At 39.0% G+C, this 25,622-nt stretch overlaps 1 pseudogene; it reads right to left on the reverse strand.

Annotated features, from left to right (window-relative positions):
- Positions 1–5,230: 5,230 nt before the first annotated feature.
- LOC123954734 lies at positions 5,231–5,400 on the reverse strand (annotated as a pseudogene).
- Between the last annotated feature and the right edge of the window lie 20,222 nt (positions 5,401–25,622).

Below are 25,622 nucleotides of genomic sequence, written 5' to 3' on the forward strand. Positions count from 1 at the left end.
TATATTATGAACATCTATGTTGGAATTGCCTTTCTCCAATATTCAGAAGCTGGATCTAAACATGGAAGGTACATGGACTGAATCCTCACTTTTAAAGTTTTTTATTTTATTTATTTGACAGAGAGAACCAGAGAGCACAACCATGGGGAACAGCAGAGGGAGAGAGAGAAGCAGGCTCCCCACTGAGCAGGGAGCCCAATGCGGGGCTCTATACCAGGATCCTAGGATCATGACCTGGGCCGAAGGCAGATGCCCAACCATCTGAGCCACTGAGGCGTCCCTGAATCCTCTTTTTAAATTTAATTTTATTGTTTCAGTGTTCCAAGATTCATTGTTTATGCACCACACCCAGTGCTCCATGTAATAGGATCCTCTTTTTTAATAGGTATTGCCAAACCATCCTCCAAGAAGTTGTGTATAACATTCCCACCAATAATGTCTGTGCATTTCCTCTCACTAACATCGACTGATGATTTTAAATCTCTTTCATTTGGAGAGATGGAAAAAAGGTAATCTCACTGGCGTTTTAATCTAGATTTGCTTTTATTAGTTGTATCTTACTACCTTCTGAAACCACTATCCTATCTTTGCTTAGTTTTAGTTTCTTCCATATACTGAACCGGCTCTGTCTCCAGAAAAATTTCCACTTTTTTATTCATCCTTTGACAGATCTAACTATAAGTACTCTACATCTATATTCATAAGGGATATTGGTCTTTTCCTATAATGTCTTTGTCAGGTCGTTATAGCAGGTAATACTGACCTCATAAAATGAATTCGGAAGTATTACATTCTCCGATGAAATTGGTATAAGAATAGTGTAACTTCTTCCTCAAGACTTTGGTAGAAACTATCAGTAATAACTGCCTTTTATTTCTGGTATTTTTGTTCTGTAACTGATGTTTCCTTCCTTAGTTCATCAGGCTAGAGCTTAATAATTTGGTACTCTTTTTACAAAGAACCAACTTATAGTTTTGGTAATTTTCTCTCTGGTTTTCTCTATATTAATTTCTGTTATTTTCTTCTTTCTGCTTATCTTGGGTTTACTTCCTTTTTTAGTTTCTTAGGTCATTGATATTAAACCTTTCTTTTTTAATATAAGTATTTCCCAGCTTTACTGAGCTATAATTGACATTTAACATTGTTTAGACTTAAGATATACAATCTATTGACTTGATACACTCACATGCTGTGAAATGATTACCACTGTCATGTTAGCCAACATCTTTTTATTATTATTATGTTAGTCACCATACAGTACATCATTAGTTTTTGATGTAGCGTTCCATGATTCATTGTTTGCATATAACATGCAGGGCTCCATGCAATCCATGCCATCCTTAATACCCATCACCAGGCTCACCATTCCCCCCCATCTCCTTCCCTTCTAAAACCCTCAGTTTGTTTCCTGGAATCCACAGTTTCTCAGGGTTCGCCTCCCACTCCGATCATGGAGGACATTTTCCCTTCCTTCTCCTAATGTCCTCCATGCTACTTCTTATGTTCCATAAGTGAAACCGTATGATAATTGACTGTCTCTGCTTGACTTATTTCACTTAGCAAATCTCCTCCAGTCCCCTCCATGTTGATACAAAAGTTGGGTATTCATCCTTTCTGATGGCTGAGCAATATTCCACGGTGTCTATGGACCACATCTTCTTTATCCGTATGTCTGCTGAAGGCCATCTCGGTTAGCCAATATCTTTCATCACCTCACACACTTACCATTTTTTTTTTCGTCATGAGAAAATTTAATATCTACTCTCTTAGCAACTTTTGAATTTATAATAGAGTATTAGTAATTAAAATTACCATGCTATATATTAGATCCCCTAACTTATTCATCTTATAACTGGAAGTTTGTATCTTTTGACCAACATCTCCCCATTTCCCAGCCCCTGGCAACCACCATTATACTCTTCTGTTTTTATGAGTTTGGCTTTTTAGATTCCACATATAAGTGACATCATATTTCTCTTTCCCTGTCTGACTTATTTCCCTTTGCATAATGTCTTTTTTTTTTTTTTTTAAGATTTGTCAGAGAGAGAGAGAGAGAGAGTGCGCGAGCGCACAAGCAGGCAGAGTGTCAGGCAGAGGCGGAGAGAAGCAGGCTCCCTGCCAAGCAAGGAGCCTGATGTGGGACTCAATCCCAGGACTCTGGGATCACAATCTTAGCCAAAGGCAGCAGCTTAACTGACTGAGCCACCCAGGCACCCCTGCATAATGTCCTTTAAAAGCCCATCCATGGTGAGGCTCCTGGGTGGCTCAGTCAGTTAAGCATATAAGTCTTGGTTTCAGCTAGGTCATTATCTCAGGGGGTTTGGGATTGAGCCCTGCGTTGGGCTCTGTGCTTGGTACAGAGTCTGGTTGAAGATTCTCTCCCTCTGTTCCTCCCCCAACTTGCTGTTTCTCTAAAATAAGTAAATAAGCCTTTAAAAAAAAGTCCATTCATGTTGTCATAAATGACTGAATTTCCTTTTCTTATGAACAATATTCCATGTATGTGTGTGCATGTGTGTATACACATACACTTAACACATGTTCTTTATCTGTTTATCCATCAACGGACACTTGGGTTGTCTCCATTATCTTGGCTATTGTGAGTCATGCTGCAATGAACATGGAAATAGATCTCTCTTCCAGATCCTTATTTCATTTCCTTTGGATACATACTTTGAAGTGGGATCGCTGGATCATATCATACTTCCAATTTTTTGAGGAAATCCATACTGTTTTCCACAGTGGCAGAATCAATTTAGATTCCCACCAACAGTGCACAAGGGTCCCTTTTTCCACATTCTTGCCTACACTTGACCTCTCATCTTTCTGATGATAGCCATTTTAACAAGTGCGCAGTGATATCTTAGTTTTGACTTACATTTTTCTGATGACCAGGGATGTGAGCATCTTTTCATTTTCATATTGCTATTTAGATGTCTTATTTTTTTAAAGGTTTTATTTCTTTATTTGAGGGAGGGAGAGAGAGAATGAGCAGCGGGGAATGGCAGTGGGGGGAGGGAGAGAGAAAAGCAGACTCCCTGCTGAGCAGGAAGCCTGATGTGGGGCTTGATCCCAGGACCCAGAGATCATCTGAGCTGAAGACAGATGCTTAACTGCCTAAGACACCCAGGTTACCCTAGATGTCTTCTTTAGAAAAAAGTCTATTCAGATCCCTGATAATTTTTTAAGTTGGAATTTTTTTGTTATTGAATTGTTTATATATTTTGGATACTAAGCCTTATCAGATATATGGTTTGTGAGTATTTTCTCCCATTTTATAAATTGGCTTTTCATTTTGCTGATTGTTTCATTTGCTGTGCAGAATTTTTAGTTTGATGTAGTCCCACTTACTAATTTTTATCCTTGTTGTGTTTTGGGTGTCATATTAAAAAAAAATCATTGCCAAGACCAAGTCATGGAACTTTTCCCCTATATTTTCTACTGGACGTTTTATGGTTTCAGACCTTGTTTAGTCTTTAATCCATTTTGATTTAATTTTTATGAGTGGCATAAGAGAGAGGTCCAATTTCATTCTCCAGTTTTCCTAACACCATTTATTAAAGAGGCTATCCTTTCCCCAGTGAGTATTCTTGGCTCCCTTGTCAAATATTAGTTGACTATACATGTAAGAGTTATTTCTGGGCTCTCAATTCTGATCCATGGGTCTATGTTTCTATTTTTATGCCACTACCATGGTGTTTTGATTACACAGCTTTGTAGTATAGCTTGAAATTAGGAACTGTGATTTTTAGGACTGGTTCTTCTATTTCTGTGGAAACTACCACTGGAACTTTGATAGGGATTTTTCTGAAGCTATCGATGGCTTTGCATAGTATAAACATTTTAATCATATTAATTCTTCCAATATATTAACATGGGATACTTTCCATTTATTTGTGTCTACTTAAATTTTCTTTCATCAAGGCCTTACAATGTTCAGTGTACAGATGTTTCATCTCTTTGGTTAAATCTATTCCTAAGTGTTTTACTGTTTTTGATGTTACTGGGAATAGGATTGTCTTCTCTTTCAGAAATTTCACTGTTAGTGTATAGAAATGCAACTGATTTCTGCATGCTGATTTTCTATATTTTGACTTTACTGAATTCATTCATTATTTCTAACCAGTTTTTTGGTGGAATCATTGGGATTTTTTCCTTTTTTTTTTTTTTAAAGATTTACTTATTTATTTGACAGAGATCACAAGTAGGCAGAGAGGCAGGCGGGGGGTGGGGTGGGGAAGCAGGCTCCCACTGAGCAGAGAGCCCGATGTGGGTCTCGATCCCAGGACCCTGAGATCATGACCTGAACCGAAGGCAGAGGCTTAACCCACTGAGCCACCCAGACGCCCCTCATTGGGATTTTCTATATAAGATTATATCACCTGCAAACAAAGACAATTCTACTTCTTCCTTTCAAATTCGTATTTATTTTTAATTTCTTTATCTTGCCTGATTACTCTGGCTAGGACTTCTAGTATTTCGTTGGATAGGAATGGGAAATGTGGGCACCAGCATCTTGTTCCTTGGGGTTGGGGGGGAAGCTTTCAACCTTTGACCACTGAGTATGATGTTAGCTGAAGGCTTGTGATATATGGCCTTTATTATATTAAGGTATGTTCCTTCTATACCCAGTTTGTTGAGGGTTTTTATAATGAAAAATGTTGGATTTTGTCACATGCTTTTTCTGCGTCTATGCAGATGATCCTGAGAGTATTCTCCAGGAGATCTCAGACTGCAGCCAGGTGGGGCGAGAGCTAATTCACAGGCTGCTGCAGGGTCCACAGCCAGGACTGAGGTTTATATGTCTATTATCTAATGGATGGATGGGCAGGACTCCTCCCAGGTCCCTTGGTGTGTATGGTGCTAGATTCCACAGCTCCCACAAAGGCATTTTTTCCATGGATGGATGCTGAATTAGTGTTGGGGGAGAATGTACAAAAATGAAGGACATCTTATTCCACCATGATGCCAGTGTCACTCCCCTATACTTAGTAATCTATTTTACCTCATTCGACACTGATAAATATGATCTATGTGCCTCATCATTGCCTAGAGAGACTGATTGGTTTCTCCCAGCTCTACAACCTTCCCAGGTCTGTTCAGGCACACCACTGCCCTGTACCCTGGGCTTACTCCTTCTTACAACTTCTTATATTTGGCTTATGACATACCAGATTGATCTGGGGTTCTTAGAAGTGGGGCAAGCTACCTCTATAAAGTGGCTGCTCTTTCCAAACTAAGAGCTCTATAAAAGCAGATATTACATGTAATGTTACTCTATAGATTAAATTCCTAGGGGCGCCTGGCTGGCTCAGTCAGTAAAACATGCAACTTTTCAATTAGCAATAATCGCGCCTCGGATAAACCTCATTGGCTACGATACTGCCACTGCGCAAAGCTAACATGCAACTTTTGATCTCAGAGTTTTGAGTTCAAGCCCCGTATTGGGTATAGAGATAACCTAAAAAAATAAAAAATTAAAATATAAATTTTTATATCTGGACATGCCCATGAAAGCCCTCCCTTTTTAAAGACTTATTTATTTCAGAGACAGAGCAAGTGTGAGTTGGGGGGAGGGCAGAAGGAGAGAATCTTCAAGCAGACTCCCTGAGGAGCATGGAGCCCAATGCAGGGCTTGATCGCACAACCCATGAGATCATTCCCTGAGCTGAAACCCAGAGCTGGACACTTAACTGACTGAGCCACCCAGGTGCCCGAAGGCCCTTCCTTTAGCATGACTTGTATACTAATGTTTATATACATACATATATACATATGCATGTATATTGTCTTCCTGTTTTGTATCTGGAGAAACACTATTCACTGATCCACCAGTTCTTTATGTGCCAACTTGTGTTTTAGCTGTGTCAGAATAAAGGATCAAGATAGCTTCCAAACAAAAGGAATTAACTCCTTCTGTTGGGTCTAGGCCCTAAGGCATTCCCCTGCTCACTTATGAAGTTAAGAATATTTTTCTATGTTTACTGGTCATTGTGAATTTTTTACCTTTGCCCATTTTTATTGGGTTGTCTTAGTTTTACTGGCTTATTAAAAGTAATATATTGGAGTTGCTCTTTATTAAATATAATGTAATCCTAGGCTGTCACTTGCTTAAACCTTATTTAATGATATCTTCATCAGTTACTAAGTTATTGTTTTTAGCCTTAAACACATCCTCCTACATTCTGCTCTGCAATGGTGGGACTGAAATTCTGCAAAACTACAGTTCTCCTTAGCCAGCTGGCTTCCTGACAACTCCCACCAATGGCACTAGAGAGAGACAAGAATACAGGAGAAAGGAGTTGCGCTTCCCTGTTTTGCTTGTTGCTCCTGTCAGTGTTGCTCTGGGACTGGTTCTTTACCATGAAGGCAGCACTCAGTTCCAGTTTCCAGGTCTTATAGCACTCCCAGAATGAGACTTATTAGACCTCTTGGTAACAGCCAGGTAGTACTCTGTGATAGAGAGCATAGTATCAAAGGTATCTGTCTCTTCCATCCCTGGAAGCTGCTGAATATGGTATCTTACAGTGCAAAAGGCAATTTGCAGGTATGAGTAAGTTAAGAACCTTGAGATGGGAGATTATCCTGAATAATCTCGGTGCGTGGGCCCCATGTCATCACAAGGATCCTTAAAAGTGTAGGAGGAGGCAGGCAGGCCAGCGTCAGGGTGGTGTAATGTATGAAGGACAGCCAGCCTCTGCTAGCTTTGGAGGATGAAGGAAGGAGTCATAAACCAATGCGGGCATCCTCTAAAAGCTATAAAAAGCAAGGAAATGGATCTTTCCCAAGAACTTCCAGAAAGGAACATGGCCCTGCTGGTACTTTGATTTTTTTGCTTAGTGAGATTGATGTCAATCTGTGCCAGACTTCTAACCTATACAACAGTAAGAGCATAAATCTGTTTTAAGCCACTAAATTTGTGGTGATTTGTTACAATAGTAACAGAAAACTAATATATACTCTAACATCAGAGGTAGAAGTTCCAGCTCTTGTTGGGACCCTCTTCCAACCTTCTAGGTACCCATAACTCCAAACTCTTCCCTTGTTTTCCCAGCCTCAGGGGTGACAGCTGTTTCCTACGGGTACAATTTCCATGATACCTCAGGGTTCCCCTCTGCTTTTTGAAACTTCCATACCTTTTTAAAGAACCACATTCCAATAAGCTCTTCCTGTTAAATTAATCAGCATGGTTGCTGTTTTCCTGACTGATCCAGGATCTTCTACAAAGCCTTGCTACTTTTATTATAGTCACATCCCTTAGCATTTTCCGTTTCAGGTTTTATGATTTACATAAAAATTTCTCTATTCCAAGATTTTAAAATTTCAACTTTTTCCAATTATATATATGGGTATAGCTTTATATTTTATATAGTTTTATATTTTAAATTTAGGTTTTTAAAAAAAGATTTTATTTATTTGATAGCTAGAGAGTGAGAGCCCAAGAGCAGGGGGAGGGAGAAGGAAGCTCCCTGCTGAGCAGGCCTCTGATGCAGGGCTCAGCCCCAGAATGCTGGAATCATGACCTCGGCCAAAGGCAGTCGCTTAACCAAATGAGCCACCTAGGCACCCCTAAATTTAGTTTTTAATCCATCTAGAATATACCTTTGTACTTAAGTAGAAAGTCAGCATTTAATGCGATCATTTTCCCCCAAATGACTAGCTGATTTTCCAACGTCATCTAGTCCACACTTTGCCCAGTGATGTGAAACTTATCCTAGTCATACACTGAATTACCATATATATAGTTCTGTTTTTGACTCTCTTTTCTGTTCCACTGATTTGCTTAATTTTTTTTCCCGAATTCTTTTTTAATTTATTTTTTTCAGCATAACAGTATTCATTGTTGATTTGCTTATTCTTGACTTGTAATATGCTGTTTTAATTTCTATAGCTTTATACAATGTCTTAATGTCTAAAAACGTAGGTCTTCCCACACCTCCATTATCCTTTCTCAGAATTTCCTTCTTATGTGTTTATTCTTCCATGTGAGTTTTTATTTTATTTTTTTCAAGATTTTATTTATTTATTTGACAGATAGAGATCACAAGTATGCAGAGAGGCAGGCAGAGAGAGAGGAGGAAGCAGGCTCCCTGCTGAGCAGAGAGCCCAATGTGGGGCTTGATCCCAGGACCCTGAGATCATGACCTGAGCCAAAGGCAGAGGTTTAACCCACTGAGCCAGCCAGGTGCCCCTTTATTTTATTTTTTAAGTAGGTTCCCCACCCAGCATGAAGCCCAATATAGGACTTGAACTCATGACCCTGAGATCAACAGTCAGATGCTTAACCAACAGAGCCACCCAGGCACCCCCCCTTCAGATGAACTTCAGAACTTACTTGCTTTCAGTGTATAATTTAAGGAAGAAGAAATAGCTTTACAATATAAAATTTTACTATCCAGGAGTGCCTGGCTAGCTCAGTTGGTATAGCATGGGCCTCTTGACCTCAGGGGTTGTGAGTTCAAACCTCATGCTGCATACAGATATTACTTAAAAAAAAAAAAAAAAAAAAAAGTCTGTTTGGGGCACCTGACTGCCTCAGTTGGGAGAGCATGCAATTATGGACCACAGGGTTGTAAATTCAAGTACCACGTTGTATGCAGAGATTACTTAGAAAGAAAATCTTAAAAAAAAAATAGGGGTGCCTGGGTGGTTCGATTTGTTAAATATCTGCCTTCGGTTCAGGTCATGATCTCGGAGTCCTGGGATCCAGCCCCACGAGAGGTTCCCTGCTCAGTGGGGCGCCTACTTTTCCCTCTCCCTCTGCAGCTCCCCTTCCTTGTACACACTACCTCTGTCAAATCAATCAATCGATCTTAAAAAAAGTAAAAACAAATGAAGTTTTACTACGCAGGAATATATTTCAGGAAGCACTAAAAACTTGATTATTCTTTTATTTTAATATGTATTCCTAGAGCGCCTGGGTGGCTCAATTGGTTAAGCAGTTAAGGGTCTGCCTTCAGGGGGCGCCTGGGTGGCTCAGCGGGTTAAGCTTCTGCTTTCAGCTCAGGTCATGATCCCAGGGTCCTGGGATCAAGCCCCGAATCGGGCTCTCTGCTCAGTGGGGAGCCTGCTTCCCGCTCTCTCTCTGCCTACTTGTGATCTCTCTGTCAAATAAATAAATAAAATCTTAAAAAAAAAAGGGGGGGTCTGCCTTCAGCTCAGGTCCTGGGATAGAGCCCCACATCATCCATCCCCTGCATCATGGGGCTCCCTGCCTGCTTCTCCCTCTGCCCCACCCCCTGCTCATGCTTTTTTTCTCTTGCTGGCGCTGTCTCTCAAATAAATAAAAAATAAAATCTTAAAAAAAAAAATTCCTAAATATTTTAGTTTTTAGTGCTAGAGTGAATGGTATTTTCCTTCTGTTATATTTGTAACTGGTTGCTGCTAATACATAGGAAATCTATATTTACCTTATTTCTAGCTCTTTGCTAAATCTTACTAGTTCTAAAGGTTGTTTTTACTGCTTACTTAGACTCTCATTTAGATCACTGTCACTTGCAAATATTATGGCCTTTTCCAATATGTAGACCTCATATCTTTTTCTCACCCCTAGATCCTAGAATCTAAAACAATGTTAGGGGTGGCTGGGTGTCTCAGTCAGTTAAACAGCTGACTTTTTTTTAAGATTTTGTTTATTTGAGAGAGGAAAGACATAGAAAGCACTCACATGAGTGGAGGGGGAGGGGCAGTCTCCCGCTGAGAAGGAAGCCCCAGGTGGGAGCTCAATTCCAGGACCCTGAGATCATAACCTGAGCCAAAGGCAGACTCTTAACTGACAGAGTGGCCAGGTGCCCCTAACTTTTTTTTAAAGATATATTTATTTATTAGAGAGAAGGGCAAGACAGAGGTAGAGAGAGGGAGAAACCCAAGCAGACTCTGTATTGAGCACAGAGATGGACTAGGGCTTATCTCATGACCCTGAGATCATGACCTGAGCTGAAACCAAGATGCTTAATTGACTGCACCACACAAGTGCTCTGTGGGCCCCCCCCTTTTAAGATTATTTATTTGACAGAGAGACTGATAGCAAGAGAGGGAACACAAGCAGGGGGAGCAGGAGAGGGAGAAGCAGGTTTCCCGCTGAGCAAGGAGCCCGATATGGGGCTCGATCCCAGGGCCCTAGGATCATGATATGAAGGCAAATGCTTAACAACCAAGCCACCCAGGTGCCCTGGTCTCTGGCCCATTCTTGATTTAGGCATAGGTCATGGTCTTGGGGTCCTGGGATCGAGCTCCACATCAGCTACACGCTCAACAGGGAATCTGCTTCAGGATTCTTTCTCTCCCTCTGCCCCAGCCCCCTGCTCATTCACTCTCTCTAAAATATTTTTTTTTTAAACTCCTTCTATTTTTTTTTTTTTTTGGAAAATTTGCTAATGATCTGTGAAAAATATTTTTTATCAACTTAATGAAGCTTTCTATTCTCCAAGGGCACTGAGTTCTAGTCTGGCTGTACCATTAATCACTGGCTTTGAAGATGACATGGTCCCTACTGGGCCTCGTTTCCTCATCCACAATGTATGCTGGGTACCATTATCTCACAAAACAAAGTGAATATTAGTATTTGTCATCATTGAAGGGCTTTAGATAGAGGAATGCAATGATTAGATCTGTGCTTCAGGAAAGTCATTCAGGCTGCAGTATGAAAAATGGCTGGGTCTTTCTTCTCATCCATATTTGTCAAAATTTCACTAACCTTTTAAGTTTTAGTTCAAATTTTCCGTCTTCCATGAGTCCCCTCTCCATCATACCCAGCCTCTAAGTCAGAATGCTCCCATTTCTCCCCATAAAACCCAGAACTACTTAGTGTAGGCATCAAAGAACAGGTCGCTCCTAAATGTGCCACTTTGGCATGAACATTATTTTGATTTAAAAAGTAATCAAAACCAGCAGATTCAGGAAAAGCTTTTTTTCTTTTTCTTTTTCTTTTTTTTTTGGCAGATTTTACTTACTTACTGGAGAGAGAGAATGAGAGAGACAGCATGAGCAGGGCAAGGGCAGAGGGAGAAGCAGATTCACTGCTGAGCAGGGAGCCCAACGTGGTGCTTGATCCTGTAACTCCGGATCATGACCTGAGCTGAAGTCAGACACTTAACTAACTGAACCACCCAGACATCCCTCAAGAAAAGCTCTTTACCTCCCCCCTCAACTGCCTGAAAAGAATTTAGATTGAGGACTTGCTCCAGGAAGAGGGCTAGGCTATTATCACAGATAACTACATTATGAATTAGGGGGTGCCTGGGTGACTTAGTCCCTTAAAAGTTCTGCCTTCGGGGGCGCCTGGGTGGCTCAGTGGGTTAAGCCGCTGCCTTCGGCTCAGGTCATGATCTCAGGGTCCTGGGATCAAGTCCCACATCAGGCTCTCTGCTCAACAGGGGGCCTGCTTCCCTCTCTCTCTCTCTGCCTGCCTCTCTGCCTACTTGTGATCTCTTTCTGTCAAGTAAATAAATAAAATCTTTAAAAAAAAAAAAAAAAAAAAAAAAAAAAAAAAAAAGTTCTGCCTTCGGCTCAGGTCATGATTCCAGGGTTCTGGGTCCAGCCCCATGTTGGGCCCTTGCTTAGCAGGAAGCCTGCTTCTCCCTCTCCCTCTGCTGTTCCCCCTGCTTATGCTCTCTGTCAAATAAAATCTTTAAAAAAAAAAAATGAAGTGAACTAGGTATGGCAAACAGAGAGGAACCCCGGAAGACCTATTTGATCAAAGTCCTCTATGTCTCATTGTTTCTCAGTGGCCCAGCAAACATTTGTTTATAAAAAGTTAACTCTTTTTCATCTTCCTGTGAAATTACATTCCTTTCCTTTGAAGTCCCAGATCCCTATCCCTTTATCCTTAGTTCAGAATAACATATATACCTCATTTTGCCTGACTGTCTTAGAATTTGGTATCTGTGTGGATTCCTGGTACATATGGAATTAAATCTGATTTTCTCCCATTAATCTGTCTCATACCAATTTGATTTTTAGTCCAGCTGAAGGGCAGAGGAAATTCTTCCTCTTGAACAACTGCAAACCCCTTGAAGTCTGGAATCATGTTTTCAACCTCACATGTTCCACAGGAATAAGTCTATAGGAAAACTTAACAAATAAACGCTTGTGCAATTATCCATGCACCACAAAACCATTTTAGGGGGACAAAAGGAAGAATAAGCAAGCCACTCCATAGTTGTCTGGGATTCAAGTCTTCTTTTGATATGGAGTTTATCCTCAATCCTCAAGATGAGTCTGATTAAGCGCTGCAGGAAGTATTTTCTCCTAGGTCCAAAAGGCTCCAACCTGCCTGGAGTGCTGATGTTGAATGCGATCATGTGGGAAACAGGTCGTAAGGCCAGTCTGGTTTATTGTCCCAGGGCTTTAATAATAACCTGCAACTCACACCTGAGAGGTTCCTTTTCACCTTGCACAATACACTGAAAGTTTTGCCTTCAATGGACTGTTGATAAATGGGAATGAGTAATAGTGACCCGTTCGTCTCTTTTCTTTTTGGAAGTTTCACCCATTAAAATTCAGTATTTTTTTTTTTTAAAGATTTTATTTGAGAAAGAAAGAGTGAGTGCACAAGTCGGGGTAGGGGCAGAGAGAGAGGAAGAAGCAGACTCCCCTGATAAAAGGCTTGATTCCTAGGACCTCAGATTTATGACCTGAGCCAAAGGCAGACACTTAACTGACTGAGCTACCCAGACGCCCCCTATGTAATTCAGTATTATGTAATTCAGTATTATGGAAATAAAATGCTTGTATTGAACACACATTACTGCTTGAAGATCAGTTCTCCTATTTTGTAATTTAAAATGACTTATAGGAAATAAAGTATATAAAAATATCTATTATCATCTAAAGAATGACTAGAAATTTTCTATGACTTCTATAGAACAGTGGGCCTAAGTAATCCAGAGAGTTCCCAAAAAATTTAAAAAAGGAATTTTGCTAGGTTAAAAAATTATTCTGAAAACAGGTTGCTGCCTCTGGGAGTGTGGTGAGTGTGGTGAACAGTCTCTCTAGTGCAGTACTCAGATTGACTGAGGAGGGCCATGACATAATTCTCTGGTTGGGGTAACAGTGATATTTTGTAATTCAGCGTAGGATCCCTATGTGAATATGTTTGTCAAAATTTACCAGAGTATAATCACAATTTGTTCACTTCACTGGACATGATTTTTTTTTTAAATTACCAGTATCGTTGTCTGCTATAGGTAGAACTTATTCTCCTGACTTGACTATTTTTTTTTAAAGACTTAATTTTTTTTTTTTTTTTTAGAGTAGTTTAGGTTCACAGCAAAACTGAGAGGAAGGTAGATTTCCCATGCATCCTCTGCCCCTCACAAGCACAGCCTCCCCTATTATCAATATCACTCACCAGAGTGTACATTTGTTATCAATGACAAACTTACACTGACACATCATAAATAACCAAAATCTATGGTTTACATTAGGATTCACTGATGGTTTTGTACATTCTATGGGTCTGGATAAATGTATAATGACATGTATTCAGCATTATAGTATACGGAGTATTTTCACTACTCTAAAAATCCTCGGTGCTCCACCTAGTCACCATTTCGCTCCCACCCTATACCCTACTCGCCCCTCTGGCAAATGTTTTATTGTCCTCACAATTTTGCCTTTTTCAGAATGCCATATGATTGAAATCATACAAGATGAAGTTGTTTTTTTTTTTTTTTTTTAAGATCTGCTTCTTTCACTTAATAATATGCATTTAAATTTCCTCCATGTCTTTTCACAGCTTGATAACTCATTTCCTTTTAGTGCTAAATGATATTCCATTGTTTGGCTACACTACAGTTCATTTAACCATCACCTACTAAGGGCATTCTGGTTGCTTCCAAGATTTGGCAATTATGAATAAAGCTGCTATAAACATCTGTGTGCAGGTTTTGTGTGGATGTAAGTTTTCAAGTCTTTGGGTAAACTGTATGTGAATTCACCTTTAAAAAACCCCTGTAAGGGGCACCTGGGTGGCTCAGTGGGTTAAGCCTCTGCCTTTGGCTCAGGTCATGGTCTCAGGGTCCTGGGATCGAGCCCCACATTGGGCTCTCTGCTCAGCAGGAAGCCTGCTTCCCTTTCTCTCTTTCTGCCTGCCTCTCTGCCTACTTGTGATCTCTCTCTGTCAAATAAATAAAATCTTTAAAAATGAAACAAACAAAAAACTAAAACCCTGTAAACAAATATTAAGCTCTAGTTAAATATATGCAAGAAATATTTAGGGGTGATGTGTATTTATGTCTGGAACTTACTTTCAAATGCATAAAAAGATGATTTATGAAATGGATAGAGAGATTGATAATTAGATGCATATATGTAAAAAAGCAACTATAGTAACATGTAAATTGTAAAATCTAGGCAGTGAGTATATTGGTATTTGCTAGAGAATTCTTTCAACTTTCTTGTATGTTTGAAATTTTTCATAATAAAATGTTAGAAAAAATCCTGAAGTATATGTCCCACTCCCTCACATCAGATGCATTTTAGAAAGTCAGTATCTTGCTAACAGTCATCTATCTGGCTGTATCCAGCAGCTCTAAACTATAACTAAAATCACACTAAGAATGCAAGAGAGTGCCAAGTCAAGGCCCTTAATGCAGCGCCGACTCTGGAAAGGACAGAGATGTTGATGAGCGAGCAGGAGGGTGGCTGAGGACAAAGCAAAAGCTGGCACCTTGCACCCCCTCTCCACCAGCTCCCCTCGGTAATATGTGTGACATTCCTCAGGCACCCCTGGCTACCCTAAAAGAAAAACAAATAGTTAACTTGCAGAGATCACAATCCTACAAGACAGGAGTCTCCCTCTGTCTACAAATGTCCTAGAGATTTACAACAAAGAAGCTATCTTATCAATAGCCCATTTCCAGAGACAAATAACTCAGTTCCTCAAGCCCTAATGTCACCCTCCCCTCCATAAAACCTAAGGAGGCTGAGCTGGAAGGAAATGTAAATAAAGTTAAATTTCTTCTAAACCTAAATCTCACTGACAAGGATGTTTGATAGGAGGAATGTGACATTCCACCAGGAAACTCCCAATTGTCTTCATGTTAGTGCCTCATTAGAAGGAAAAATGGCCTTGGTTTGGCAATAACCAGGCCTCCAATATCCTGACAGTCTTGTTTACCTGACAGCACCTCTTAACATCCCCTTTGTCCTCACGTTCCCAACTCCTGTGTATGTAATCAGCCACTCCTTAGGATAGCGGGGCAGCATCTCTGTCTGCCCACGGGTCCTGTCCCGTGCTTTAATATACCACCTTTTTGCACCAGAGACATCTTAAGAATTCTTTCTTAGCCGTCGGCTCCGGACCTCACCCCACCGAACCTTACCTAGGTTCTAGAACTTCATCAATGTGAACTGGTATGAGACAGCTGAGGTTACTCAGTCACTGCCCAAGGTGTTTCCCATGTGGTCCCAAGGGTGACTTCTTAGTTGAAAGATGAAACAAAGTCTCGTTCTAGAAGCAAATTATGATGATAATTATACTAAGAGGGAGGAGTGACAAAGGTTACCCTGAAATGGAGCTTAGTTCCTGCTATGCTCATGTGTTCTTGTACTTTCATCTACCTGCTGTTGGAATATGGCCTCCACTACAGAGGGGCAGGGTAGAGAGGGAAAAAATATCATCTCCATAGTTATCAAAACTTGAAAATGTAAAGGAGGCAGGGGACAGAACTGTGAAAAATGAGAAAGATAGTAATGAAGCTGTATAATAAATAGTAGCTAAATGGCCCCCAATTCTAAACTTGGGTATTTCACTTCTCTTCTGGCAACATGCTAAAGAGGCAGCAAAGGTGAGCAAGGTGGGAGCAGGGGCTCCCAATGTGTAGTGAAGGGGGCACTCTAAGGGCTCCGAGACTCCTTCAGAGGATCATAAGGTCAAAAGTATTATTATAAGCTGCTTTTTGCCTTTTTTACTCATTTTCTCCTGTATGCATATAGTAGTTTCCAAAAGGCTGCATGACATGATATCTTAACAAATTAGTTGGGCACCTGGTGGTTCAGTAGGTTAAGCCTCTGCCTTCGGCTCAGGCCCTGCATCCGGCTCTCTGCTCAGCAGGGAGCCTGCTTCCCTCTCTCTCTCTGCCTGCCTATGATCTCTCTGTCAAATAAATAAATAAATAAAATCTTTAAAAAGAACAAACAAACAAATTAGTTGCAGAGCAGGTTTGAGAATCCATCCAGCTGTCTTCTCTAAGCCAGACATTAAAGAAATTTGCAAAGATGTAAAACAATGTCACCCCTATGATTTTTTTTTCTTAGAAAACAGTCATTTTCATAAAAATACTTTTAATATGTAATGAGTTATACTTTTAAAATGAGTTAATATCTATAATTTCTCCATTTCAATTTCTTTCTTTTAAAGATTTTATTTATTTGACAGAGAGATCACAAGTAGGCAGAGAGGCAGGCGGGGGGTGAGGGGAAGCAGGCTCCCCGCTGAGCAGAGAGCCCGATGCAGGGCTTGATCCCAGGACCCCGAGATCATGACCTGAGCCGAAGGCAGAGGCTTAACCCACTGTGCCACCCAGGCGCCCCCTCCATTTCAATTTCTAATGTGGTAAGATATCATAGATATTATTCACATAAAGATTCTTTGGGGTCCTCAGTAAATTTTATTTAAAATTATTTTGGGGACACTTGGCTGGCTCGGTCAGTAGAGTGTGCAACTCTTGACCTTAGGGTTGTGAATTCAAGCCCCATGTTGGGTATGGAGATTCTTAAAAATTAAATCTTTAAAAAAAAAAAGTAAAAATAGGGGCACCTGGGTGGCTCAATCAGTTAAATGTCTGACTTCTGCTGAGGTCATGATCTCAGGGTCCTAGAATTAAGCCCATATGGGGTTCCACACTCAGCAGGGAATCTGCTTGTTCCTCTCCCTTTGCCCCTCCCCTAGTTTGTGCACATGCACATTCTCTCTTCAATAATTAAATAAAATCTTTAAAAAAAAATTAAAAATAAGGGGCACCTGGGTGGCTCAGTGGGTTAAGCCTCTGCCTTTGGCTCAGGTCATGATCCCAACATCAGGCTCTCTGCTCAGTGGGGAGCCTGGTTTCCCCTTTCTCTCTGCCTGCCTCTCTGCCTATTTGTGATCTCTCTCTCTGTCCAAAAAAAAATAAAATCTTGAAAAAAAAACACCTATTTTTTACTAAGGTATAATTTACAAGCAAAACGCACACAAATCTTAAACATGCAGATTTTTACAGAAGTATATACCATGTAACTTCCACCTCGCTCAAGATATAGGCCATTTCCATCACCCTGGAAGGACCCCTTGTGCCTCATTTAATCAATACCTAATACACCAGAGGTAACCATTATTCTGGTTTCTGTCATCATATGAATGTATGTATGAATATACATATTCATATGACTGTATCATATGAATAGCATGTACTCTTTTGTGACTGGCTTTTTTTCTGTCAGCATAGTGTTTTTGAGATTCACACATATTCTGTGTATTAACAGTCTGTTCATTTTTATTATTGCTGATAGTATTCCAGCCATATTCCAGCAGTATTCCAGTGGACATATGAACTACTTTTCCTTGAGCATAGGCTTGCATGTGGAATTGTTGGAGTCCATGGTAGGTTTATGTTTGGATTTATAAGAAACCGCCCAATAATAATGTATGAGAGTTCCAGTTACTCCATATCCTCAGCAACATTTGATAATGACAGCCTAACATGTTCTTATCAGTTCTGCTGAATGTGTTACTATGGTTTTAATTTGCATTTTTTGGATATGATTCTGATTACCTTTAACTATGTTAATTAGCCACTTGGAAATCCTTTCATGAAATGTTTGTTCAACTCTTTTGCTCATTTTAAAACTGAATGTCTTTTGCTTGTTTTGTAGTTCTTCATATATTTTGTATATGAGTTCTTCAGTCTACAGTTTCTTTACTTTCTGAATGATATCTTCTGATGATCAGATATTCTTAATTTTAGTTAAGTCCAATATATCAATTTTCCTTTTTAGTTTAGTTTCATTTTGTGACTGTATTGAAATTTTTTTACCTATCCCAATATCAGGAAAATATTCTTCTATGCTTTTATTTGGAAGTTGGATTGTTTTAGCTTTCAAATTTAATTTATGATATATTTAAACAGGAAACTTTGTGTTTAGTTTGTGAGTCAGGCTTCATTTTTCTGCATATACATCCATCGTTCCAACATCATTCCCCTCTGTAATTACAGTGGCACCTCTGATGTAAATCAAGAAGACATTCATCTGTGGGTCTATTTATATACTATTCTGTTCCAATAGTGTATTTGACTCTCCCTTTTCCAAACCTGTGGCTTTACAGTAAATCTTGAAATATGCTGGTTAAGTTCTCCAACTTTGTTTGAAAACCAGTAACTTTTTTACTTTAAGATTTCTTGGATATTCTAGATCCTTTGTATGTCCAGATACATTTTGGCTCAATCGTTTTTCAGAATAAAGAGGTCTTAGCCAAAAAGTTTGAGAGCTGTTAAAGCATGGGCTCAAAACTATAAAACATTTAGAAGAAAATGAGAAAAAGATCTGACTCTGTGTTAGGCAAAGGCTTCTTAGGAGACAAAAACAGACCATTCACAACTTGATAAATTATCTCTAAAAATTAGAGCGCATTCATCAAAAGATACTTTCAGGAAAATAATAATAGCACAACACATTAAAGATAAGGACTTGTATCTAGAACATTATAAAGATACCCCTAACTCTATAAAAAGAAGACAAATTACTCAATTAAAAAATTTAAACTATACCAAAGAAGATATGAAAATGGCAAGCATAAGGTGCTCAGCACTGTCAGTCATTAGGGAAATATGAACTAAGAGCACAATGAGTTACCACAACACACACAGTAAATGGCTAAAATTTTAAAAGACTGACAATATTAAATGATGGTGAGAATGGATAACAACTGGAAATCTCATATCTTAGTGGAAATGCAAAATGCAAAGCCATCTGGAAAACCATTAGGCAATTTCCTACAAACATACTCATTCCATTTGACATAGCAATCCTGCTTTTAAGTATTTACTAAAAAGAAACAAAAACATACATCCACACAAACACCTGAATGCAAATGTTTATAGCAGCTTAATTCACATAATAGACCCAAACTGGAAACAATCCAAATATCCAACAACTGGTGAATGGGAAAACAAATTGTGGTACCTCTACACAATGGAATATTACTACATGATAAAAAGGAACAGATTACTGATACATGCAACAGTACGGATCAATCACAAAAGCACTGCATAGGTAAAAAAGAAAAGGCATACACAAGAGAATACATACCATATAATTCCATTTATATGACATTTTGGAAAAGGCAAAATTACAGGGACAGGGGCACCTGGGTGGCTCAGTGGGCTAAAGCCTCTGCCTTCGGCTCAGGTCATGATCTCAGGGTCCTGGGATCAAGCCCCGCATCGGGCTCTCTGCTCAGCGGGGAGCCTGCTTCCTCCTCTCTCTCTCTGCGTGCCTCTCTGCCTACTTGTGATCTCTGTCTGTCAAATAAATAATAAAATCTTTAAAAAAAAAATTACAGGGACAGAAAACAGATCAGTGGTTGCCAGGAGCATGGGATGGGGAAGGTGAAGAGACTTTCCTAAAAAGGAACATGAGGAAACATTTCAGGGTGAAGAAAATGTTTTATATCTTGATGTGGTAAACATTTGTCAAAACTCACAGAACTGCATGCTTATAGAGAATCAATTTTATTGTATATATGTCATACTTCAACAAATTTAATTTTAAAAATAATTTCAACATTAAGACAAAACACAAAAAAGTATTCCCTGTAAGTATAACCTGATACAGAATGTAAACGATAAGATACAGAATGATATGTTGGGTGAGATAAATTGGAAGCAATAAGAAAGAAAAGAATATCTCCTATGTGAATGATTTCTACCACAGATTTAGAAGGCTGGAGAGGGCTATGATAAGGTTTAAGTCCAAGGTATGATCTTACTTATCTGTAAGTTTTTGTACTTCCTTGCCCTTAACAAATGATAGGTATCCATTAAATATTTGTTGAATGAACTTGCTACGTACTGAGAGACACATGGCCTTATTGCAGCAGTGAGTATGATAGATTGGCTAGCTGAATTAAATCTTCCCCAAGATCACTCTCAGTTTTAATAATGCATGAGAAGGACATGCTGAACTCAGAAAAAGCTGTTACATTCATGGTGATGATGTATTACAGTGACAGGATACAGATTAGAATCAACAAAGGGAAAAGGCACATAGGGCCAAGTTCAGGAGAAATGAGGGGCAAGCTTCCAGCTGTATTTTGCCAGTCTCATAAACAGCACTTAATTCTCCCAACAATGAAGTGTGACAACACATGCAAAGTGTTGCCAATCAGGGTAGTTCACCTAAGCCCTGGTGTCCAGAATTTTTATTGGAAGTCAGTCACACAGGCATTCTTTACTTACCCTTACCTAACAGTCTCTAGCTCCACATAGATCAAATGGATATACCTTGACTTAGGTTCTCACCGGTGTACAGAAACAAGTGCTCACCATAAGTGACACTGTTACCATGATCTAGCTGGTCAAACTGATACAATGTGACCAAGGCTTCAGGTACACAAAAACACTCTTATTAGGCAGGATATTCCAAAACCTCGGAGATTATGTTCCAGGAGATGGTCTAGGGCCAGTCCTTTCTTTGGAAAGTGCAGGACTAAAGTAACACATGCCTGCTGTGTTAACACTCAGCATATGGACTATATCAAGATTTTAAAATGATAGTTCATGAGTATACGTACAACTCTACCAAAATTTTTATTTTTATGTGTATTTTTTTCCTAGAGGGAAGTTTCAGTTTTCATCAGATTACCAAAGATCACACAACTCAAAAAACTTTAAAAGATCTGGAGTGATATCAGCAAGATGGTGGAATAGGAAGCCCCAAATCTTATTCCCCCACAGAGACACTGACTTAAAATAATCTATGGTCCAGAAAGCCCTTCTGTGAACTCCAGAGACTAGTTAAAAGGTGATAGTACCCCAGACAAGCACAAAGCCAAGAACAGCTGCACTGAAGTAGGTAAGAAAAAGCCAATACATTTCACTGACAGCCCTCACTCCAAGCCAGCACAGCCTCGTGCAATCAGGAGAAAACACCCCACTTGTAGCTTCTTCTCTGGAAGGGAAAAGGATGAGTGGCACATATGATCAATATTCTGGCTTTTGAGGGTTTGCTTGCAGGACCCATTTCTGTCTTGCCTTAGAATGCTGACAGGGATCTGGCATACTCTGGTTGCCTGGGAACTACTGAAGACAAAAAAGAATTCAGTGGCATGTTGCAGCAACAGAGAACCTGCAGTACCACAGAGAAACCAGAGAAAGCAAGGAATTCCTTGAAAAGGGAATGAAAAAGAAAACAGCAAACCTCTGTAATTGTGAAATTACATGCACAAGCTCAAAGAAGATACATCCCCAGAAAGGTCTGTAAGCCTCTAGAGTCTCTACCTGGGCTGACTGGTGAAGTTCCTTTCCTGTGTAAAACCAGTCCATAAAGACTAGAAGAGGTGGCTGCTTTCCTCAAATGCTCAAATCCTAGCAAATAAATTTACATGACAAACAAAGAAACAGGAAAGTGTGGCTTAATCAGAGGAAAAAAATAAGTCTCCAGAAGCCAAACCTAATGAAATGGAGATCTATTAGTTACCTGACAAAGAATTTGAAATAAGTCTTAAAGAACTCAATGAGTTACAAGAAGACACAGATAACTAAATGAAATCAGAAAAGTAATAAACAAAATGAGAATATTAACAAAGAAATACAAACTTTTAACAATAGTTAATACAAGAATATTATTACATATATTATATAATAGATTATATATTATATATGTATATATATAAACAATAGTTAATATAATAGAAATACAAAACATTAACAAAGAAATACAAACTATAAAATTCTGGAGCAAAAGAATAACTAAAATAAAAAATTCACTAGAGGAATTTAACGGTAGACATGATCATGTAGAAGAAAAAAACCAGTGAATTTGAAGATAGATCACTTGAAACTGAGTCAAAGGGGCTTTTTTTTTAATTGCAAGGGGAAAAGAATTAAAAACAAACAAAGAAACCCTAAGGGACTTATAGAACACCAACAAGCAGGGTAATATATGCATTATGGGAGTCCCAAAAGGAGGAAAGGGGGGGCGGCGCAGAGTTTATTTCAAGAAGCAATGGCTGGAAACTTCCCAAATCTGAAGGAGGAAATGTACATCAATATTTATGAGCTCAAAGGACTCCAACAAAGATGAACACAAAGAGGTCCACAAAACGATATAATCAAACTATCCAAAGTCAAAGGCAAGGAAAATATCTTGAATGCAGCAAGACAAAAATCATGAACAAAAAAACTACCATAGGAGTATCAACAGATTTCTTAACAGAAGACTTGCAGACCAGAGAAGGGTGTGGAAAGATATATTCAAAGTACTGAAAGAAAATAATTGTCAACTAAGAATATTATATCTGATAAAACTCTGCTTCAAAAGTGTAGGAATAAGAAAAACCTTCCCAGATAAATAAAAGCAAAGGAAATTCATCACTACTACATCTGCCTTATAAGAAATTCTTAAGGGAGGGGCTCCTGGAAGGGTCTGACTCTTGTTTTTGGCTCAGGTCATGATCTTAAGGTTGTGAGATCAAGCTCTGCATTGGGCTCCATGCTTTGTGCAGAGTCTGCTTGGGATTCTCGCTCCCTCTCCTTCTGCTACTCCCCCCTCGTGATCTCTCAATTTTATTTTTTTTTAAAGGAAATACTAAAGGGAGGGTGGCTCAATCAGTTAAGCATCTGCCTTCGACTCAGGTCATGTTCCCAGAGTCCTGGGATCAAGTCCTGCATTGAGCTTCTTGCTCAACAGGGAGCCTGCTTCTCCCTCTGCCTCTTGCTCACCCTGCTTGTCCTCTCTCTTTCTCTGACAAATACATAAAATTAAAAACAAACAAAAAAAATAAATACTAAAGGAAGTCCCTCAAATTAAAACAAAAGGATGTGAGATAGCAAAATAAAAACACAAAAATATAAAACTCTCTGGAAAGGTAAATATATAGATGAATACAGAATCCTGTAATACTGTAATGGGGATGTATAACTCACTTTTAAGTCTAGTGCATAATATAAAAGATAAAAATATCACTGTAACTATAAAACTGTTAATCGGGCATAAAACAGAAAAAAATGTAATTGGTATCAAAACACAGAATGTAGAGGGAGATGTAAAGGATGAGTGCTTTTATAAATGTAGTTAAGTTATTATTAGTTTTAAGTAGACTGTTATAAGATGATTTATATAATCCCCAGGATTACCACAAAAAAAATATCTACAGAAGATGCACAAAAGATGAGAAAGGAATCAAAGCATATCACTACAAAAATAATTAATGAAATACAGTGGAAGGAAGCAAGAGAAGAAAAGAGAAACAAACAATTACAAGCCATCTAGAAAGATAATTAACTAGGGGCTCCTGAGTGGTTCAGTTGGTTAAGTGTCTGACTCTTGATTTGGCTCAGGGCATGGTCTCAGAGTCGTGAGACTGAGCCCTGTGTTGGGCTCTGCACTCAGCACGGAATTTACTTTAGATTCTCTTTCTCTCCTCATCCCTCCCCTAGCTTGCGTATGCACACATGTGTGCTGTCTCTCAACAAATAAATAAAATCTTCAAGTGCTTGGATGGCTAAGTCAGTTAAGCATCTGCCTTTGGCTCAGGTCACAATCCCGGTGTCCTGGGTAGAACCCCACGTCGGGTTCCCTGCTCAGCAGGAAGCCTGCTTCTCCCTCTCCCACTCCCCCTACTTATATTCCCTCTCTTGATGTCTCTTTCTGTCAAATAAATAAAAATCTTTAAAATAAGTAAATAATTTTTTTAAAGCCTGTAGTAAGAGATACAGAAGGACACTATATCATTCTTAAAGGATCTACCCAACAAGAAGATCGTACAATTGTAAATATCTATGCCCCCAACATGAAGCAGCCAACTACATAAGCCTCAACACTCCACTCTCAGCAGCAGACAGATCATCTAAGCAATCATCTAAGCAGAAGATCAACAAACAAGAACTTTGAATGACACACCTGACCAGATGGACTTCATATATATACAAAACATTCCATCCTAAAACAACAGAATACTCATTCTTCTTGAATGCACATGGAACTTTCTCCAGCATAGACCACATACTGGGTCACAAATCAGGTCTCAACCAATACCAAAAGACTGAGATTATTCCCTGCATATTCTCAGAACACAGTGCTTTCAAACTGGAACTCAATCACAAGAAAAAATTGGGAAGGAATTCAAACACTTGGAAGCTAAAGACCATCCTGCTTAAGAATGTTTGGGTCAACCAGGAAATCAAAGAGGAACTTAAACAATTCATGGAAACCAATGAGAATGAAAATACATCAGTCCAAAACCTACGGGATACTGCAAAAGTGGTCCTAAGGGGGAAATACATAGCCATCCAAGCCTCACTCAAAAAAAAAAAAAAAAAAAAGAAAAGAAAAAGAAAAGAAAGAAAGAAAATCCCAAATACACAAGCTAAGTTTATACCTTAAAGAACTGGAAAGAACAATAAATTAAGCTGAAGCCAAATAGGAGAAGAGAAATAATTAAGATCAGAGCAGATATCTATGAATTAGAAACCAGAAATACAGTACAGCAGATCAACAAAACTAGAAGCTGGTTCTTTGAAAGAATTAATAAGACTAATAAACCATTGGCCAGACTTACCAAAGAAAAAAGAAAGGACCCAAATTAATAAAATTATAAATGAAAGGGGAGAGATCATGATTAACACCAAGGAAATAGAAAGAATTATTAAAAATTATTATCAACAACCATATGCCAATAAATTAAGCAACCTGGAAGAAATGGAAACCTATAAACTACCAAGACTGAAACAGGAAGAAACTGACAACCTTAATATAACAATAACCAGTAACGAGATTGAAGCAGTGATCAAAAACCTCCCAAAAAAACAAGAGTCCAGGGCCTGATGGATTCCCTGGGAAATTCTACCAAACATTCAAAGAAGAAATAATACCTATTCTCCTGGAGCTGTTTCAAAAAAACAGGAACAGAAGGAAAACTTGCAAACTTGTTCTATGAGGACAGCACTACCTTGAACCCAAAACCAGGCAAAGACCCCAACAAAAAACAGAATTACAGACCACTATTCCTGATGAATATGGATGCCAAAATTCTCAATAAGATCCTAGTCAATAGGATCCAACAGTACATTAAAAGGATTATCCATCACAATCAGGTGGGATTTATTCCGGGGATACAAGGGTGGTTCAATATTCGCAAATCAATCAGTGTGCTAGAACACATTAATCAGAGAAGAGAACTATATGATTCTCTCAATGGATGCAGAAAAAGCATTTGACAAAATACACCATCTTTTCCTGATTAAAACTCTTTAGAGTGTAGGGATAGAGGGAACATTCCTCAAATTCATAAAAACCATCTATGAAAAGCCCACAGTGAATACCATTCTCAATGGGGAAAAGCTGAGAGCTTTCCCCTTAAGATCAGGAACACGACAAGGATGCCCACTCTTGCCACTATTGCTCAACATAGTATTAGAAGT

This window comes from Meles meles, chromosome 12 (assembly GCF_922984935.1).
Source record: "Meles meles chromosome 12, mMelMel3.1 paternal haplotype, whole genome shotgun sequence".
Classification (NCBI taxonomy): domain Eukaryota; kingdom Metazoa; phylum Chordata; class Mammalia; order Carnivora; family Mustelidae; genus Meles; species Meles meles.